This window comes from Sciurus carolinensis, chromosome 5, assembly GCF_902686445.1.
Source record: "Sciurus carolinensis chromosome 5, mSciCar1.2, whole genome shotgun sequence".
NCBI lineage: Eukaryota > Metazoa > Chordata > Mammalia > Rodentia > Sciuridae > Sciurus > Sciurus carolinensis.
The window spans coordinates 43,636,736-43,659,785 of NC_062217.1; positions in this window are offsets into that span (position 1 = coordinate 43,636,736).

Consider the following 23,050-nt stretch of genomic DNA (forward strand, 5'->3'; position numbering starts at 1 on the left):
CATTTTACTGTCTCATATATCTAAAAAGAATAAAATAATCTCCCTCAGTGAATTCACACCTGAACCTTTACTGACTGGCATTCCATTCTATGCATGTTGTATCAATTTAATCTCCATCCTATTACTGAACACCTAGTATATTTTTAATATGATTTCTGAAGGGAGGGGAGGAGGTCTAGTGGTAGGAAGGACAATAGAATGAATCAGACATTGTTAACCTATGTACATATATAACTATGTGACCAGTGGGATTCTACATCATGTAAAACCTGCAGAATGAGAAATTATACTCCATTATATATGATGTACCAAAGTGCATTCTACTGTCATGTATAACTAATTAAAACAAATAAAAATTTTCAAACATTTTTAAAAACTATATTTTATCTAAATCTCTGTCCATATCTGCAAGCATATCCTTAGGATAAGCTTCTAGAAGTAGAGTCAGAGGGCTGCGATCCTTCCCGGGTTTGACATACCTCCTGTCTCTTCATCTGGGGATTTATACAGGCCCCACGCTCATAGCAGCATTATTCATAAAGAGGGGTAGTAACCTAGGTGTCTTTCAGTGCATGGAAATAGGCACACAGGAATATTATTCAGCCTTATATAGAAAGGAAATTCTTTTTTTATATTCTTTTCTTAAACTTCATTTTATTATTTTTATGTGGTGTTGAGGATCCAACAAAGTACCTCACACATGCTAGGCAAGCCCTCTTCCCCTGAGCTACATCCACAACCCCAAAGGAAGGAGATTCTGACACATGCTACAATGTGGATGAACCTTGAGGACATTATGTTAAGTGAAATAAGTCACAAGAAGACAAACACTCTAAGATTCCCCTTATCTGAGGCACTGAGAGTAGTACATCCAGGGGGACATAAAGCAGAAAGGTATTTTCTAGGGGTCGAGGTGGAATGGGCATTGTGTTGATGCATATGTAGTTTCAAGTTTGCAAGAGAAAAAGAGTTCTGCAGATGGACAGGGATGAGAAGAGCACAGCAACATCATGGACTTAGCACCACTGGACCGCATGTTTAACATGATGAAGATGTAAATGTGAGGTCATATATATTCACCATAATTTATTCATAATGACTCAAAGGCCACTGGCTAGAGTTGTTTCATCCTTATCCTGACCCACTCTTCTTACTCCACTACTGATTTAGCAATTTTGAGAGGTGGTCTGCATTCCCAAGGACATCCATGAGGTAATCGCTGTGCAAAGAAGTCCTGTGAACTGGGGAGCAGGTCCCCAGAGGCACTCAGGGGACCAGCAGCTGAGGAGGGAACATGAACTGTCCCAGGCAAAAATCACACCTGGCGGCAAACCTGCAAGTCTTCAACAGCTTCTTGAAATGAAAAAGCTGCTCCTGAAAGTCCTAAGGTGAGGAGCCAAAGGAGGGGAGTTAGATATGGTCAACAACACTGGCAATGTACGTGTCAAAGTGAGAGGCTACTTCTCACCACTGAGGAATGCCACCCCTGGAGAAAACAAGACTTTAAAGCAAACTGTGTCTATAGCAGGGATTTGGAACTGAGTCCAGGGATCCACAGAGGGTCCTGGATGGATCCAGGTTTTGTGGAGCCTGAAGTTTTATACAACTTTGGGACTTTCCTCAAGAAAAACACAAACTATGTAAAGTATAAAAATTCAGTATAGGGCCTTGGAAAGGAGGCTGTGTAGATGAGGAGCCCAAAGATCAAGCTTCATTGACTTCACAGTCCTCCTGCCTTTCAGAGTCCGCCTGGGGATGCCCCAGAACTAGAGTGAGGTACGTTTCCTGCCCTGGGACACTTAGCTAGACTCACTTCCCCTGCTCACCTTCACCATGTCCACTTCCTTGACTTTTGCACACCCAGATCTGCCTGCCACCTCCAATTCTTGTGCAAAGACTCCAATGATTGTTTTTAAGGTGGTAAAGGCATACTTGACCTCATGGCAGCTGGGAAAACTCTGGCAGGACTTGGGAATTTAAACTGTGGCCATTCACAAGCTTTGCTATGGAGAAACATGTTGGAAAAACAGAAACCTCCCCAAATACTCCTGGATTAGGAAGATGCACAAAGCAAACTGTAATGTAAAGAGAACATTCCATTTGGGATCTGGAAATCTGTTTGCAAGAACAGATTCCATCTTTTACTAGCAGGAACATCTAAAACAGATCAGAATTCCTTTTGAAACCCCAAATTTTAACTCAGAACTGGATTCACTATCACACACAGAAAGAGTGCTTTGCCAATTCCAAAAGAGGACATATACAATGCCAGGAAGTAGTATCCAAAAAGTTGCCTGACAAATCCAAGTGCACAATATTTTCACAACTGGGGCATAGGTACTGGCAAGTGATGCTGCCAAATGTACTACAAGGCACAGGACAGCCCCCACAACAAAGGCACTGAAGTAGAGTAATCCTGCTCTAAACAACAATTGTTGTTCTTCTGTGAAAAGTTAATAACATGGAAAAAATAGGAGGGAAATACCATAAAACAGGGTTGTCCAAGTAGAACATTCTGGACATTTTCTATATCTTGATTTCCAAAACAGTAGCCACGTGTCACATGTGATAGTTGAGCACTTGGAATGTAGCTAGTGTTAGTAAGAAAACAGATTTAAATTGTACTTAGTTTAAGTTTAATTTTACATAGCCATATGAGCAAGTGGCTAAATATTGGATAGAGAAGTTCTAAAATACAACTAACTAAAGAAAGATGACTGAATGCATGGTGTGAAATTCAACTGGAATATGAAGAGAAAAATTAGCCATAATTGATATTCTAAAAGCTACAAATGAAAATGGGATAAAGAACAAAACCAGCAACATATCTGCCTTGAAGCTTAAAATCTAGTGATAGAGACAGTGAATGAGATAAATCAGTGAAAAGAATAATCTAGGAAGATCATTTTAGAATAAAACATAATGATGGTTAATACAAAGCATACATGTAATGCTTGTGACCAGTATGGAAAACTGGGCATTTTCCATAGGGTATCTGGGGAAGTCCCCAAGATTTTTGAGTGAACATGTTATGAAAGTGAAGGAACTAGCCATAAGTATGCCTATGGAAGTGTCGTGGTCGGGGGTACTGGAGGGAGAAAAACAGAGATGCAGTCCTTCAGTCAAGAGTGAGCTGGTCCTTGAAGATTCAACAGAGAAGCTATGTGACTGGAGCCAAGTACTTAATGGAGCGACCATTAGGACTCTGGTCCTCCTGCTTCCTGGTCAGTCACACAGCCTTGTGGTCATTATGGCCTCTTCATGAATGAAGGAGCAAGTCCACAAATCTCTTACAACAAATCCCTGTCAAAGCATCTCACACAAAAAAAAAAATAATGTGGTGTCCAAATTCAATGTTTTTTGCTGTATTATCATGTAACAGACAAGCAGTGCATTATCCTCACTTACTAAGGTCTATTGGAGTTCCACACCAACACAGAAGGCGTTCTGGACCACTACCACCAGCTCCCTCCTGAGGACAGAAAATGGTTATCATTACATTTCAGAGGTGGCCAATGGAACATTTTTTGGCCAATGGACATTATGATGTGTTTTTTAGCTTGGGACCTTAATTTTGTCATGTTTCATTTGGAAAAAAATGGAACTATTCAGTGCATTTTTCTAATTGAACTATCTGCATCTTTTAAAGCTAGAACCCTTTAAAACTCTCTTCTGTCCTTAAAGTAGGAGTCAGAATCACACATTTCTACTCTACCAAGGGGTCTTTAAGAACTTCTCACTACCAAAGCACAGAAATCTATCTCCATATTACAGTGGAAGACAGCTCAGGAAGACAGACACTGAAAGATGATGTCTTTGGAAAAGTCACAAATGGATCCAGAGAAATTGAATGAAAAGAAGTAATGCAAGAAGAAGTTATCAAACATTTCTGTGAAGAAATATTCCATGGAAGTGCTTCCTACTGAACTGCTATGCACTATTTCACCTGGGATTTGGAATACAAAGTGGTTAACATTCAATTGTGGTAAAATGTCACCAAAACTGGCTAATGCAAAAATATGCTATCTCTTGGAAAAGACCTAGAGAAACCCTAGAGAGAAGATATTCCATGCCAAGAAAAGGGACCTCTCATAAGGTCTAGAGAGCCAATGAGTTCTCTGTCCCCACAGCACCAAAGACCTTCTTCTTATCCTTTCTAAAGTAAAAGACAACAAAAAGAGTCTACGAGGCACCTCCATGGGTCAAGTCAACCAGGCTCGACAGCCCCTTTAAGACCTCTGGAGTGGGCTTCCCAAATATAACACAAACCAAGAAGAGTGGAAAAAAGACTTGGTGACAATGTTTTGTCTGTAGTCTTTGCCTATAACCTGTCATATACTCTCAGAACAAATTAGAATTCAACTACTGTTGGTTGTGTATGTGTTGTGTGTGTGTGTGTGCATGTGCATATGTATGTGTGTGCATACATGTGTGTGTGTGTATATACTCACATGAATGTATGGTTTATTTACTTTTTTGCATCATTTTTTGTCTTTTATAATTTTGCCCACTGTGATTATGTCATCCATGAAGAAAGTAAAGTGTTTTTAAGCCACCCAGAAATAAAGTGCTAAGTTATAGGCTCTGGGGGCCAACCAGTTGGACAAGGTCAGTAGGTCCCAGTCATATGGAGCAAAGAGGTGGAAGAGACAGGCAGGACTGAAAACACAAATTTGGGAGCCTTCAACTGGGAGGGAGTAACTGAAGTAGGGTCCACCTCTAATCCCAGTGGCTCAAGAGGCTGAGGCATAAGGTGGCAAGTTCAATGCCAGCCTCAGCAACTTAGCAAAGGCCTAAGCAACTCACAAGACCCTGTTTCAAGGTCTGGGGATGTGGTTCAGTAGTTAAGTGTCCCAGGTTCAATCCCCAGTACCAAATATATATATAACCAGGATGCAAATATAGAAAAAAATAGAACTGAAGGAAGTTCTATTTGCAAATTGCAAATACTCATATCAGTTGCCAGCATAGGTGCCCTTTTCTCCTGGAGAACTCCTGAGCCCCCACATGGGGCAAGATTCTCCTACTTGGAGGCTCAGTGCACCCAGTGCTCCCCTCTATCCCAGCATGTGAGCTCCCAGAGGGAAGGAGCACACCCTGTCCACAGCTCACTGCCCGCACAGCTCTCTGCCCGCACTCACTAAGCACATCATAGGTTCACTGTTTGCTGAAGAAGGAGAGAGAGCTACTTGGAAAAGGAAAATCTACATATGGAAAGAGGAGAATGCTGTGTGGGGAAAAAAAGAAGAAGAAGAAGATGAGGAAAGGCATCAACCACTGAAAAAGAAACAGAAAGAAGTTCAAGAAAAATCAGAACAAAACACAGAATCTGAAAGATTGGATGCAGCATGATAACCAAGCCCAAGGTAAGATGGCAGCCATGTGAGGCTTACATGGGGTACTAAAGATGTTATGGACAAAAGGCTGAAAAATGAGCATACTTCAGCACAGAGGGGAGGAGAAGTGGACAGAGACAGCAGCATCAAAGTTCTCACATCAGCCCAACTTGCCTTCACAGACACTGTCGGAGGACATGGAAGACCAGATTCTTGCTTTGGGTTGGTATAAACAGTCACTTCAGAGCTTGGTCGTTCCAAGGGACCTACTGGCTTCTTCTATGCTCCAGCTCTCTACCCGCTGTTGACTCATGATGTTGCACTTCATTTTCTCTGTGGCTGATATAATCATATTGGCAACATAGGCATTTTCCTGCAGAGAAAAAAATTAAAATATTCACAAGTGAGGAGATCCAAGATGGCAGACTAGAGGGAGGCTGCGTTACTTGTCACTCCGTAACTCCAGCTTCAAACAGAGGATATCTGTTTCTTGGTGAGGAGTTTTTGCTACTTATCAAGCCCTGCTGTTTACCCCATTTGTCTACTGCGATCAACTGCAGTCTGCCAGCAAATTGACACCCTTTTTGAATGCAGATTGCTACTATCATCTATCATCCACCATTTGCCTGCCTCTTGCCTGTCCATCGCCTGCCTTACACCTATCCATCACCCACCGCATGAGGTTCATCTCCCGATCGTCCGAGGACAGTCAGCAAACTGATCACCAACCACCAGTGGAGTGCCAGCTGCCTGCTGTTGCCTTGAAGTTCACTGTGACAGTACCTGCAGGTTTGATTTTACATGGCTGCCACCATTTTGAGACAACAGGCAGGCCCCATAGGACCCCTGGCTGGACTGACTGAGCCCCGACTCCAGGATCCCTCAGCCCGACCGATCACTCCCTGCCTCCAGGGCCCTCACATCAACTGACTGCTCCCTGCCGCCAGGACCCCCAGTCCAATTGACTGCGCCCTATCACTGGAACCCCAGACCAATGGATTGCACCCGGCCTCCAGGTTCCCACAACCACACCAAACACACCCGACCTACAGGACCCCTGCCTGACCAACCGCATCCGCCTCCAGGACCTCCAACCGACCACGTCCACACCTCAAGCTACAGCTCCCCATTTGCCAACACATTTTGAAGCCAGAGCGGCCATGTTGGATAATCCTGGAAGCTATACCTCTGATCTTTAGGTGGGGCAAATCCCATCCTGAGAAGCCTGCTGCAGACTTGAAGCTCATTGTCAGGTACCTCTCATGCATCAGGCTACTGAAGATTGGGAGGTTTCATTACCATATGACTGTTACACTGTAGATTTTCCTTTTTCTCCTTATTGAATAATTTTAAGTTTTTATTTTCTTTACTTTTCTTGCTTTCTTTTCCTTTTGTATACCTGTTCCCTCATAGTCTCTTTCTCCCATTTTGCTTGCCAACATCCAATTTCTTTTGATTATACTCTCACCCTTTCTATTATCTAGAACTTCAGTACATTCTTTTCCTATCCCATTAACAACTACATCCTACATCCCTCTGAATCCTCTTTTTCCCCCATTAGAAACTGCAGACCTTATTGCAAATCTGTTTGTTATACTGAAGATAATATTTGAACTCATATTGTTTATTATGACAATATTGTTATCGTTCTCATAGGGGCTATTTGGTCTAGGATTGCATAGTGTCTGAAGTGGTCACTGCTAATATTGACTCCCCTTAAAGAAAAGGTTTAGGAAACCTATAGGGCCACTATAAGCCTATGGGGCAAATCTGCAATACCCCAGATCTGCACTGTTGGAGGGGAAGATACTTGAGCAACAGAAAAGACAAGGGAAGAAAATGACCCAAACAAATCTAGATTCAATATTAATAGAATCCAATGACAGTATGGTAGATGAAATGTCAGAAAATGACTTCAGATTATACATGATTAAGATGATTTGTGAAGCAAAGAATGAGATAAGAGAGCAAATGCAGGCAATAAATGATAATACCAATAAGCAGTTGAAAGAGCAACTGCAGGAAGCAAAAGATTATTTCAACAGAGAGATAGAGATTCAAAAAAAAAATAGAAATCCTTGAAATGAAGGAAACAATAAACCAAATAAAAAACTCACTGGAAAGAATAACCAAGAGACTAGACCACTTGGAAGACAGAACCTCACACAATGAAGACAAAATATTTAATCTTGAAAATAAAGTTGCCCAAACACAGAAGATGGTAAGAAATCATGAACAGAATCTCCAAGAACTATGGGACATCATGAAAAGATCAAATTAAAGAATTATTGGGATTGAGGAAGGGACAGAGATACAAACCAAAGGAATGAACAAACTATTCAATGAAATAATATCAGAAAATTACCCAAGCCTGAAGAATGAAAAGGAGAATCAAATACAAGAGGCTTGCAGAACGCCAAGTGCACAAAATCACAACAGATCCACACCAAGTCACATTATAATGAAAATGCCTAACATTCAAAATAAAGATAGGATTTTGAAGGTCGCGTGAGAAAAGCATCAGATTACATATAGGGGGAAACCAATACGAATATCAGCAGACTTCTCAATCCAGACTCTAAAAGCTAGAAGGGCCTGGAACAACATATTTCAAGCTCTGAAAGAACATGATTGCCAACCAAGAATCCTATACCCAGCAAAACTAACCTTCAGATTTGAAGATGAAATAAAATCCTTCCATGATAAACAAAGCTTAAAAGAATTTACAAATAGAAAGCCTGCACTACAGAATATTCATAACAAAATATTCCATGAGGAGGAAATGAAAAAAAACAATGGAGGTCAGCAAAGGGAGGAACTACCTTAGAGAAAAACCACTCAAAGGAGAAATGGAGCCAACTTAAAAACCAAAAATAAGCCAAATGACTGGGAATACAAATCATATCTCAATAATAACCCTGAATGTTAATGGCCTAAACTCATCAATCAAAAGACATAGACTGGCAGAATGGATTAAAAAGAAAGACCCAACAATATGCTGCCTGCAAGAGACTCATCTCATAGAAAAAAACATTCACAAACTAAAAGTCAAAGGATGGGAAAAAACCTACCATGCACATGGACTCAGTAAAAAATCAGGGGTTTCCATCCTCATATCAGATAAAGTGGACTTCAAGCCAAAGTTAGTCAGAAGAGATAAAGAAGGACATTTCATACTGCTTAAGGGAACCATAAATCAGGAAGACATAACAATAGTAAATATTTATGCCCCCAAATAACGGTGTAACCCTGTACATCAAACAAATCCTTCTCAATTTCAGGAATCAAATAGACCACGACACAATAATTCTGGGTGACTTTAACACACCACTGTCACCACTAGATAGATCTTCCAAACAAAAACCAACCAAAGAAACCATAGAACTCAATAGCACAATCAATAACCTAGATTTAATAGACATATATAGAATATTCCATCCATCAACGAGTGAATTCACTTTCTTCTCAGCAGTACATGGAACCTTCCTGAAAATAGACCATATGTTATGCCACAAAGAAGCCCTTAGGAAATGCAAAAAAATAGAGATACTGCTTTGTGTTCTATCAGATCATAACGGACTAAGAGTAGAAATCAACAAAAAAAAAAAAAAACAGAAATTACTGCAACACCTGGAGTCTAAATAATACGCTACTGAATGAAGCATGTATGACAGAAAACATCAGGGAGGAGATAAAAAAATTCTTAGAGGTCAATAAGAATGATGATACAACGTATCAAAATCTCTGGGACACTATGAAAGCGGTACTAATAGGAAAATTCATTGCATGGAGCAGAATCCAGAAAAGAATGAAAAGTCAACAACTAAATGACCTAACATTACAGCTCAAAGCCCTAGAAAAAGAACAGAACAACACCAAAAGATGTAGAAGACAGAAAATAATTAAAATCAGAGCTGAAATCAATGACATTGAAACAAAAGAAACAATTCAAAAAATTGACAAAACAAAAAGTTGGTTCTTTGAGAAAGTAAACAAAATAGACAAACCCTTAGCCACACTAACAAAGAGAAGGAGAGAGAACACTCAAATTACTAAAATTCGTGATGAAAAAGGAAATATCACGATAGACACTACTGAGATACATAACATAATGAGAAGCTACTTTGAAAATCTGTATTCCAACAAAATAGAAACTACCGAAGACATTGAAAAATTTCTAGAGACATATGCTCCTCTCAAACGGAACCAGGAGGACATACACAATTTAAACAGATCAATATCAAGCAATGAAATAGAAGAAGCCATTAAAAACCTACCATCCAAGAAAAGCCCAGGACCAGACGGATTCTCAGCCGAGTCCTACAAGACCTTCAAGGAAGATCTCATTCCAATATTTCTCAAAGTATTCCAGGAAATAGAAGAGGAGGGTACCCTACCAAACTCATTCTATGAAACTAATATCACCCTCATACCCAAACCAGGCAAAGACACATCAAGGAAAAAAAATTTTAGACCAATATCCTTGATGAATATAGATGCAAAGATCCTTAACAAAATATTGGCAAACCGTATCCAAAAACATATTAAGAAAATCGTGCACCACAATCAAATGGGGTTCATTCCTGGAATGCAAGGATGGTTTAACATCCACAAATCAATAAATGTAATCCATCATGTCAATAGACTGAAGGATAAGAATCACAAGATTATTTCAATTGATGCAGAAAAAGCGTTTGACAAAATACAACACCCCTTCATGCTCAAAACACTAGAAAAAATAGGGATAATAGGAACATACCTGAACATTGTAAAGGTTATTTATGCTAAGCCCATGGTCAACATCATTATTAATGGAGAAAAACAGAAACTATTCCCTTTAAAAAGGGGAACAAGACAGGATGTACTCTTTCACTACTTCTATTCAACATCGTCCTCGATGTTCTAGCCAGAGCAATTAGAGAGACTAAAGAAATTAAAGGGATACGAGTAGGAAAAGAGAAACGTAAGCTGTCACTATTTGCGGATGACATGATTCTATATTTAGAGAATCCAAAAAACTCCTCCAGAAAACTTCTAGACCTCATCAATGAATTCAGCAAAATAGCAGGCTATAAAATCAACACACATAAATCTAAACCATTTTTATATGAAAGTGACGAAACAGCTGAAAGAGAAATGAGGAAAACAACTCCATTTGCAATAGCCTCAAAAAAAAAAATTAAATACTTGGGAATCAATCTAACCAAAGAGGTAAAAGATCTCTACAATGAAAACTACAAAACATTGAAGAAAGAGAATGAGGAAGACCTCAGAAGATGGAAAGATCTCCCATGTTCTTGGATAGGCAGAATTTATATTGTCAAAATGGCCATACTACCAAAAGTGCTATACAGATTCAATGCAATTCCAATTAAAATTCCAATGATGTACCTTACAGAAATAGAGCAAACAATGGTGAAATTCATCTGGAAGAATAAGAAATCCAGAATACCTAAAGCAATCCTTAGCAGGAAGAGTGAAACAGGGTATATCGCAATACAAGAACTTCAACTATACTACAAAGCAATAGTAACAAAAACAGCATGATATTGGTACCAAAATAGACAGGTAGATCAATGGTACAGAATAGAGGACACGGACCAAACCCAAATAAATACAAAGGTGACAAAGGTGACAAAGGTGCCAAAAATATGCAATGGAGAAAAGATAACCTCTTCAACAAATGGTGCTGGGAAAACTGGATATCCATATGCAACACAATGAAACTAAACCCCTAATTCTCACCCTGCACTAAAATCAGCTCAAAATGGATCAAGGACCTCGAAATCAGACCAGAGACCCTTCATCTTATAGAAGAAAAAGTAGGTCCAAATCTTCAACATGTTGGCTTAGGATCAAACTTCCTTAACAGGACTCCCATAGCACAAGAAATGAAAACAAGAATCAATAACTCGGATAGATTCAAACTAAAAAGCTTTATCTCAGCAAAGGAAACTATCAGCAATGCAAAGAGAGAGCCTACAGAGTGGGAGAAAATCTTTGCCACTCATACTTTAGATAAAGCACTAATTTCCAGAATATATAAAGAACTCAAAAAACTCTACACAAAGAATACAAATAACCCAATCAACAAATGGACTAAAGATATGAACAGACACTTCACAGAAGATCTACAAGCAATCAACATATATATGAAAAAATGTTCACCATCTCTAGTAATAAGAGAAATTCAAATCAAAACTACCCTAAGATTCTATCTCACTGCAATTAGAATGGCAATTATCAAGAATACTAGCAACAATAGGTGTTGGAGAGAATGTGGGGAAAAGGTACACTCATACATTGCTGGTGGGGCTGCAAATTAGTGCAGCCACGAAAGCAGTGTGGAGATTCCTTAGAAAACTTGGAATGGAACCACCATTTGACCCAGCTATCCCACTCCTTGACCTATACCCAAAGGACTTAAAATCAGCATATACAGAGATACAGCCACATCAATGATCATAGCTGCTCAATTCACAATAGCCAGATTATGGAACCAACCCAGATGTCCTTCAATAGATGAATGGAAAAGAAACTGTGGTATATATATACAATGGAATATTTCTCAGCCACAAAGAATATTAAAATTATGGCATTTGCAACAAATGGATGAAACTGGAGAATATCATGCTAAGTGAGATAAGCCCATCTCAAAAAACCAAAGGACGAATGATCTCACTGATAAGTGGATGATGACACATAATGGGGGGTTGGAGGGTGGCAAGAATGGAGTAAGGAGGGACTCTATAGAAGGATAATAGGGGTGGGAGGGGTGTGGAGGAAGGAAAAAATAACAGAATGAATCAAACACCATTACCCTATGTAGATGTACGATTACACAAATGGTATGCCTCTACCTCATGTACAAACAGAAACAACATGTATCCCATTTGTTTACAATAAAAAATTTTAAAAAAATAAAAAACATAAAAAGAAACTACAAAAAAAAAAATATTCACAAGCAAAATCTACATGGGGCAAGGGGTGTACCAGGAATTGAACTAGCCCTTTTTGAATTTTATTTACAGACAGATTCTCTCTGACTTGCTTAGGGCCTTGCTAAGTGGCTGAGGCTGGCTTTGAATTCCCAATCATCCTGCTTCAGACTCTTGAGCCACTGGGGTTACAGGTATGCACCACCATGCCTGGCAATCAACATTTTTAATGGAGGGTATATTCAATCTAAAAAATCAAAAAACTCCTTTGAAGTGAAGTTAATGTACATAGTGTTATTTAACCACGTTATTATAGGTCATCTATGAGTTCTACCCACATCATCCAGAGACATACATCTACCCCCTGGTAGTCAACAGATGACCCGAGTTGAACTTGTTATCATACAAAACTCTACATTGGTGGTGGCCCCACAGCTAACATTACTCATCTAGCATGGAAGTTTTTCCAGCTGAGCAGATCCTGCCTCCAAGCCTCTGCCAAGCACTCCGGCATCCTCTACAGATCAGACTTTGAAATGAAACCTTGGCTATGCCTCACCAGGGTGGAGCTTCCAGATTGAAATCAGAACAGCACTGCCTAAGGGATTAAGACTGGGTGTTCAAACAGAGGCAGAAGAAGAAAGCAGTCACCTTTTCTATGTCAGCAGGCAGCACAAATGGCTCTGGTGAGAAGGAATTCCAAGAAATGGCTCCTCCCCTGATTTGAACAGCACCTGCAATATAGCAAGCCATTGGAAATGGAGGAAAGGAAGTTCAAAGATTAAGAAAACAAAACAATCCTAGGGCTTAGGTTCTAAGTCCTGCAAATAAAAATAAATGAATAAGCTAATTAATTAATTAAATATACTTGGTACAATTCTAGAATAAATGAGGGCTGCAGCAGAAGGACCCTTGTGGTAGGAGTTCTTGCAGGTTTTACCTAAATGGGAGGCTACTGGAGGAACTGGAAGAACTGGGAGGAATCCCCAGAGAGAGCGCAGGAGAGCCACTGGAGTGGAGAACAATGAGACAAACAGGGTAGAAAGAGGAGAGGAGTCATAAGGTGGAAAAGTCAGAGGAAACATTCCAGAAGCACACTACTAGAATTACGGGTTCACCCCAAACTTCCTTTTAAATACACAAAACCATCTGAAAAAGATCAGCATTGCTTCTCTAAAATGGTCTTCCTCTGGTTACAACTGAGAAGAAAGTGCAGAAGTTACCTCCTGCTGAATCGTCCATTCTGCACCCTTAGCCCCTCCATTCCTGGCAGTGACCAGCCTCAAACAAGCACATTTCTGCCATGTGCTTTCTTACTGCGACACTGAAGGCAAACATTTCTGTGACAGCCACAAGAGTGAGTGTCCCAACCTGCTAAATGAGAACAAAATGCTGCAAATATTCTGCTAATCATGCACTTACAGATGACAACCAAGGCAAGCGGGATCACTCAAGTGCCTTTCTTCCTGTTCAAGAAAGAGGCTGATGCAAGGAAAACTGGGGCTTTGAGCTGTAAAAGGCCATCTGGTGAATTTTTGGTGAAGGACTAGGTTGTAGGATTTGAGAGCTCTAAGGTATCTGTGGCACTGTAATCAGAAAGCAGCTATTGGGAAAGCAAAAGTTTTGAAATAAAAAGTGGAGGCTAACAAGGTACCATGATGTACACCTATTATCCCAGTGACTCAGGAGGCTGAGTGAGGAGGATCACACCAGCCTCAGCAACCATGCAAGGCTCTAATTAGCTTAGGAAAACCAAGTCTCAAAATAAAGAAATAAAGGGCTGGGGATATGTCTCAGTGGTTGAGTGCACTTGAGTTTTTTACGCAGTAGAAAAAACAAATGAACATGAAACTGGCAGAATTTGGCCCAGAGGCCATAACTACAGACCCCAAGTACAGAAGAACACAGAGAAGAATCAGACAGAGTGGATTCCAGTTCCAGCTGTTCACTAGCTGTGTCTCAGCCATGCATTTGCTCATCCCTTAAATTGGGATTATTACCTATTAGAACATTAAGGAGAAAGGAAATGTGAAGGTGTTTTGTAAATGTGCAGATCTTGTGCAAATAAGAAGAACCAGGGGATTGATTCCTACAGCCTCAGGAAATGCTTTCAGGCTCAGGTATTTTCTGGAAAATGAAAGCTCCCTGGCTGCCATTTGAGATGCCCTGGTCCTAGGAGTATCCACGTCCTGGTGGCCGATGCCCGTTTTCCTCCTTGCTGTCCAGAACTAAATGAATCGCATCATCAGGATTTCTCTTTCATTCCAGGGAATAATCTGTTTATCAAGGTTGAGAGACTCTCCAAGCACTGAATGGTTTTCAGAGTCACTGAGAAGTGTTGCTGGGAGCCCCTGTATATGAATGAAAGGGGTTGCAGCATCTGCATTTTTCTCAGGAGGAAAACAAGACTACAGGATGATTTCAACTTGTACAACTACTTCCTGTAGAGGGAATCAGCAAAATGGTTTGGGGAAGGGGTATTGTAGGCCCTAAAGATCTTCTTTTGTCAGTGACATTTTATAATTGTCACTGTGATGGTTTTGGGGGGACAGGGCTTGCCTCCATGAGACACCCTAACAGCAAACTAATCTCTTTTACTTAGCAATTCCTAAATCTTCAAGTCACTCTGTCCTGAGTACTATCCAGGCAGGTATACACAAGATAGAAAAAAGACCTATAATGAGAGTCATTTTGCTCAAATTTGGTTTTCACCTCAAAACTAAACATTGAAAGACTGTCCAAAATCTATTCTTAAGTTATGAGTAAAGTGTTAAAGATTGTCATCATCTTTGATTTTTTTCAACATTTCCAATAGAAAAAATGAACTCCAACTTTTCAGTAAGGAAGAAGAAGGGTACCTACTAGGAAGAAATATACAAAAATACAAATGATGCTTCATGTTCAGTAGCATCTTGTATGTGACTTGAAGTCATCCACAGCAATAATAACTATTTAGATACAGGAAATGTCAAAAAACACCAGATTTCACCCACCCATCCTCCTGGATCGGACTATAAAATGTTTACCAGCACACCACAGGATAAGCCCCATCTCAATCTACTTAAAAATGTAGAAAATAGGCAAATAAATGAAGATCTGTTGAGAAAAGATGCACATTGACCAAGAAAATGATTACTGACAATATTTAATCAACATAAGAAAAGGGATGCCTTTTCCCAAACTACTAAACTCACTAATTGGTAAGAACTTCCTAGGTTTCATAGTTCAGTGCCTAAAATTAATTTTAATGAATGTTTCTTTTATTTTTACTTTAATGAATATTTCCATCCTGACCAAATGACACCTATTCTATAAAACCACTGATGTAATCATGATGTTTATGTTGGCAGGATAGTTACCACTAGACAACAGCTCACCTTGACCACAGAAAAACTACCTTCATAAAAAATGAATACCCTATTTCACTGGTGATTTGGAAGCCTAGACAAATAAATAATACAATGATAATAATCAGTCTTCAAAACTGTTGTGTGGGGTAGAAAGCTAAACTAGGATTTGTAGGTATATAGCTCTTTATATATGTTTATACATGTTTGTATGTAAGATTTCATATGTTGTGCACACAGTTTGAACAGTAGGTATTAGAAACAAAATTTCATCAAATAATAAAAAGGATATCATAAAGGATAAAAACAAGGTTAAGTCACATGTCAAAAAATTACTTTTTTATATTTTCAACTAAAGGAGAGTTAAACCTGTGAGAACAGCATGATATTTGCATAAAAAGCAGACACATAGACAAACAGGACAGAATAGAAGGCCTAGAAGTAAACCAAAAAATTAATCATCAACTCATTTTTAGCTAAAGTGCTAAGAACATGCAGTGCAGAGAAGACAGTCTTTACAGTAAATGTTGCTGGGAAAACCAGGGACTTCATATGTAGAAGAGTGAAACTACTCCTATCTCTCACCATTTTTTAAATTAATTCCAAATGAATTAAAGACTAAATGTAAGACCTGAAATTATGAATCTAGTAGATGAAAACAGCAGAAATGCTTCAGCACATGGGAGTGGGCAAAAATTTTCTGAACAAGAACCTAAAAAGCACTAAAACAAAAACTAAAACTAGACAATGGGATTACATCAAACTCAAAAGCTTCTGCACAGAAAAATAAAAAATGAGCAGAGTGAAGAACCAGCCTAAAACAATGGGAGAAAATATGCAAACTCTACTTCTGGAAAAGGGTTAACGTCCAGGATCTATAAGGAATTCCCAGGGATCAAAGGCAAAAATCCAACCCAATTAAAAGTGGGCAGTAGACCTAAATAGACATTTCTCAAAATAAGACAAACAGACAAAAAAGTACATGGAAAAAATGTCCCACATCACTAATCATGAGAAAAATATCCATCAAATCCACAATGGGCTGTCACCTCACTCTAGTATGAATGGCTAGAATCAAGATAGCAGCAAGTGCTGACAAGGATGTGGAGTGAAGAGAACCTTACACACTGTTGGTGGGAGTGGCTGGTGAGCTCGGTTGTCATGGAAACAGTATGGAGGTTCCTCAAACTTCAAAACCAGAACTCCCACATGATCCAGTCATTCCCCTACTGAGTATGTATCCAAAGGAAATGACATTTGTGTGTCACAGAGACCTCTGCACTCCCATGACTGTTGCAGCACTATTCACAATAACCAAGATAGGGAAACAATCTAAGTATCCATCAGCTGATGAATGGATAAAGAAAATGTGGTAAATAGAAACATTGGAATACCATTCAGTCACAGTGACAATCTCTTGTCAATATAATTTTCTATTTCTCTGTCCAATACAGTCATAGGATAAGTAATTCAAGAATATACATAAATAGGAAAGATACTCCCTCCAAAAGACAGATGCCTGCCTGCTATTATGGCTAAAAATAGTTAGATGGATGCTGCTGTTCTCCAGTTAAGATACTACTTCAAAATCAAAGAGTCTACCCTCCACTACCAGCATAGACAGACTGCCTGTAGGTACTTCATATCTTGCTTTCATGTCTCATGAGGACACCTAAGCATCCACTTATCTGGTTGCCTCGTTGACATTCTATTTTGTATTTATTCTTATTTACAGGCAGTGGGGAAGCTTGAAATCAATCATATCAGGAGTCACTTGAGAGTGGACTTGGTCGGCATTGAGATTTATGGAGAATCTGTGCTCTTCAGCCCTCTTGTGGTAGAACTTCCAGTGGGCCTTCAATATTTTGTTTGTAGTGAAGTTTCAACCACTCTATATTCAAAGGATATCCATTCAGATATTCTAAAGTTAATATAAATGATTAGGATTATTAATACTGCTACCACCTTCACTGGGTATGTTACTATTCACAAACTGCCTTACACCAAAATACACAAAGTCCTTTTAAATTACGTTAATGCAACAAAAGATGGTATTGCACTTAATAGGCTTATTATGACCCATTATAACATTTAGAAAACATGCCAATCCATGTAAATCAGTAAAGCTTTCTGATATGAATAATTAATAATACAACATACCAATTTAAAATTTATCGCCCCTAACATAAGAATTAAAACTAGAATCATGGGACCTATAGAAGGTCTCTGATCAACTATTTCTAAACCTACTACCTACCTCTCTTTTAAACTACAGAATAGGAATCATCAAAATAATATTTACACCTACTCATGTATATTACATATAAACTAATTCTCTTTAAAGTACCATGTAAAGAGACATTAGACCAAATCTCTGTATATTTCAGTCTTTTAATTCACTGTGGGAATTAATTTTTCAACAAAATCAGACAGGTGGGCAATACTGTAAAGACATCTAATGTCTGCAGTCCTAACTGAGATTTATTGAAATCCACAGATTTCTACAAAAGGGAAAAGGGGGCTGGGGATGTTGCTCAGTTGGTAGAGTGCTTGCTTCGCAAGCACAAGGCCCTGGGTTCAATCCCTAGTACTGCAAAAAAAAAAAAAAAAAGTGAAAAAGTTTTCATCAGTGTAAGAAATGAGCAGGAAAATAAAAAGCTGTCAACTGATCAATAAATGATCAGTCTTCAGGAAACAAAGTCTAGAGTGTTAGCTCTCTGTCAGCACAGCACCATCAGACAGTACATGGTTTACCTACAAACTGTATCCACGGGGGATGAGCCCTGTGTTGATGCTGCTTCACAAACACCAAAGACAGAGGTCAGTGTGACATTAGTATTGGAAACACCAAACTACAGTGTGGCAAATGTTAATTTAACACAAAATCCCCTGTGTGTGTGTGTGTGTGTGTGTGTGTGTGTGTGTGTGTGTGAGAGAGAGAGAGAGAGAGAGAGAGAAGCACTGGAGATTGAGCCCAAGGGTCCTCCACCGCTGAGCTGCAGCCCCAGTCTGTTTCATTATTATTATTGTTTAATTTTAGTCTGAGACAGGGGCTCCCTATTTTGCTATGGATGCCTTTCAGACTGTGATCCTCCTGCCTCTGCTGCCAAGGTTTTGGGATTATAGGCAACATGCCAGGGCAACATCTGCCTCTTAAATTTCTGTAACAGGATATATCAAACTCTTCTCTTCCTTAATTGCCTTAAGGAAAACTTCTATGATCAAGTTGCACTTCCTACTAGGAGTCTCAATGCAGGCTAAGAAGCAAAGAGGTAACTGAGAAAAGAAAGGGAAAGAAAGAGAAAGAGGCAGACGTGGAGAGGGGGAGAGAGCAAAGAGCAAGACTAGAATCGCAAGGTTCAAACTACCCATGAATGTTAAAAAGATTAGTCTTTGAAATTCAGTTATTGCTTGCAGAGACACAGGATGAAATCAAAAGTGTGTAAAGTGGTTTCTGACATCTCATTGGTTTTAGGAAGCAAATATAGCCAGTCACCTCAAAGAGCAATGGAGACATTAGCCAGACTTACATTTCCCTCCTGCCCAAAGCAGCATAGCTCTACCAAGTATGTCTCCCAAACAATGACCTTCCCACACTTTTTCAAAGTTGATTAAAGTTGTTACCCATCTTCCCAAATGTGCTTCATAGGAAGGAAAAGACAAATGCATCATGATTTGTCAGAGCTGGGTTAAATCTACCAGGCTGTAATAGCAACTCTACCCAGTGAAATTCCCTAAGGATAGGAACCATTTCTTATTCAACCAGGCATTGGGATGGACTAAGCACTCAATACATAGTTTAAAAAGAAAATGAATCCTTTTTTATCTTGTATGTCATAAAGGGTCATCCAAGAGAGGTTAAGGACTCTTAGAAAGACCATTTAAGTGTGCTGACTCCCAGGCCTATGCCCTTACTTCATAATGTAGAAAAGGTCATAATACGAACACTTCTTCTAGGCAGCGTTACTGAGCCTGTCTCCACTTTGATGTTGAAAGTGACAATTCTGATTTCAGAACTGGTGTCCATACTGAACCAAGCACAATGAGTCTGGATTCCTCCCTACATTGCACTTTAGATTGTGAATTACTGCTGCTCAAAGTGTGCAACTTCATTATCACTAAAATCAAGTGGTCAATAACAAATACAGTCTTTGTTAAAGGACTCACTGTGCACTTAATTCTGCATTAGACAGAAGAAACACAAAACTAATAAAATATGTTCTGTGCCCTTGAAAGCATCACACACGAGTAATTCAAACAAATGTGAAGCAAAATCATTTGTACAATGCAATAAGTGCTTTTATTATGGTGCTATGGGAACAGAAATAACATTTCTTTCTCTCCTGTGATTTCAAAGTCACTGACGTCTGACCAGTCTTGAAGGTTAAGTCATAGAAAGGAGAGAACTTTCTACTGAGAGAACACACACAGAGACATTAGCCATAAAAGACATGGCCTGTGATGAACGCCACCAGTAGCTGAATCAGACGTTCAACTAACCAAGTAGGAAAAGTGTGGGATATGGAAAAACTTACAAACAATGCCTCAGGCAACAGGCAGCCACCAAAGGGTTAGGCATCTGTGTAGGTACTCACCCTGCCCACCAAAAGATGTGTACAACCTAACCCCCAAAACTATAAATTATCACCTCATGTAGTAAAGCATGAAACAAGATTGTTGATCAGATGATTTTCCAATACGGAGATTATCCTGATTACCCAATCGATCCAATCTAATCTCATGACTCTTAAAAACTAAAACAAAACTGGATGAGGAAGATGAAATGGAAGAGCCAAAATATGAGAGAGTCTCAAGCCGCTTTACTGATTCTGAAAATGAAGGAAGGTGAACAAGAGCCATGGACTCTTGGTGGACTCCAGATGGACATGAGAAAATTAGGATGTTCCTCAGCAAAGAGCTAGAAAGGAAGTAGGACCCTCACTCCCACAAGGGCAAGGAACTGGGTTCTGCCTACAACCCAAATGAACAGGCAAATACAACTGAATCTCCTAATTCACAAACATGGAATACCCCTCCCTGTATTTGGATCTTCCTTGACTTTCTTCCTCATTCTTTGGTGCTGTGCAGTATTAAAGGCCCATACCATAAATGTTAGAACTACACCTGAGTACCTCTTTTGAGCAACTGCAAGTGATGTTGCATGTTTACCTTAATTTTCCACAAGTTCATTGCTACCATTCAGAAGTAAAATGGATTTTTGTATTCTTATTCTGAATCCTGAAATTCTACTGAACTTACTAATAAGTTGTAGGAATTCTTGGAAATTTAAAATTTTTTTCTGTGTAAAATCATGTCATATTCAAATGGGGACTGCTTTCTCCCCTCCTTTGTGATTTGTAGGCCTTTCATTTCCTGTTCTTGCCTTAATGCTCTGATAGAACTTCCAGTACTGGTGAATAAAGGTGTTGAGAGTAGGCACTCTTACTTGATCATCCTTTCACCATCAAGTATAATATTAGCTATGATGGTTTGGTTGGTCTTTATCAAGTTAAGCCCCCTGTGTATGACTTCCTAAGGCAGCCACAACCAGGTAGCACAAAGTCAGTGGTTTAAAACAGCACACACATTCTCTTTATTCTTCTGGAAAATATATGTCCAAAATCATGATGGTCATTCAAGGTCATTCTCCCACTAAGAATGCTTTCTAGCTTCTGGTGAAGGTATTAACCGTAGGTATTCCTGTGCATCAGTCACCACAAGGGACATTGTCTCTATTCTCCTCATGAGGAGGCCTGTTCATTTGGGTTGTAGGCAGAACCCAGTTCCTTGCCACTGATAACTTCTATACCTGAGGATCTTGGAAATTTTCAAATCAGGATCTTAACTTTCTTAATGGTCACTGGACCATGTAAATGCTCATGTTCTTCTGGTAGTTCATAGTTTACCAAAATCTGACCTATTTCATCTAAACTGTGTAGACTGTGTGTTTAAAGTTCTTCAGTCACACTAATAATTTTTTCTCACTCTTGTGTTATCCCTGAGGCTGCATAATTCATTAAAAAATTAAAAAGCAGGTTTATTTAGCTCTCACTGTAAAAATGAGGCCTGTTCTACTTAAAGTTTGTGAAGATGGGGCTGGGGAGATAGCTCAGTCGGTAGAGTACTTGCAAGCACAAGGCCCTGGGTTCGATCCCCAGCACCGCAAAAAAAAAAAAAATTTTTTTGTGAAGATGAACTTCATACCTGGATTAATCAACCACCAATAACCTCCTGTCATGTGCGACCTTCCCTGACCACAGCCACCATCCCCACTTGACTGCATTTGGGCCCAGCAGGCAAGAAGAGGCCACAGGAGGTTGTGGAGCAAGGAGGCCCTGGGGACAATGGGCATCTGCAACCTAAAGTGGAAAAGTGAGTGCAGGTTGCAAGGATGGATCCCATGGTCTGGGCACTACTTGATGTAAGGCCTCAGCGTGAAGGAGCTCAGCATCCAAATATTTAAATATTAAGTGAAACAGCGCTTCCTTCTTACCTAGAGAGCGGGAGCTACACTGCCCGCATAGGGAAGGCCAACATCTGTTTCTAGGAGCCACAGGGAGAACACCTGCCTGACAAGTGCCAGCCTGGCCCAGTGGCAGGCCTCGAGGAAAATTCCAGCTAGGACACCCTGTCTTTCTGCTCCTGAGAACAAGCCACACAAAAGGCAAAAAGCCATTCCTCCTCTACACTCCTCCCTCCCATCCTCCAGGACCCCTGCACGCCTCTGTGACTGTCCCCATGTGGGCCTGGACTTGCCCACACTCCTCCATGATCCTCACTGGGCCTCTCCTGCTTCCCAGAACCTCCTGCACACTGTACGCTTTCAGGCAACCATTAGGCAATCCCTTCCCTAGGGCAAGGTTGGACCAGAAAATGGCCATTTCCAGGCTGCACACCATGTGCCTCAGCCTCACGCTGGGAAGGGGCCTCGCCTTAGGGGGATTCACCACCACTGGGATTTTTTCTACAAAAAAAGATGTACAGTGATTCTCTTTTAAAAACTTCCAAGCATCTGACAATTTCACAGCTGGGGTCCTATCAGAAAATAGCACACTACTAAAATGACACATGTGACATACATTTCTTAAAGGTCCATTTCTGACCACCAAGAGGCTGCAGAGCAGGTCTGGGGTGCAGTCCTGGGAGAGATCAGGGAAGGAAGGGGTTAGGAGCCTCCATCCTGGCCAACCCAAGTATTTCCCACTTTTCATTTGTGCACAATTCAATGTATAAACTTCAGCATCAAAAGAACCCAAAGCAAAGAGCGAATGCATATGGGTACACTTTGCTTTTATGTAAACAGCTTCTATAAGATGGCTTGTCACCTCCACTCCCCAAACCCATATGCTACCTTCTCTGTACCTTCAGCAGGGACCCTGAGGTGATTTTGGGTGGTGAGGCAGCATGGCAGGTGGTGAGGCACACAGTC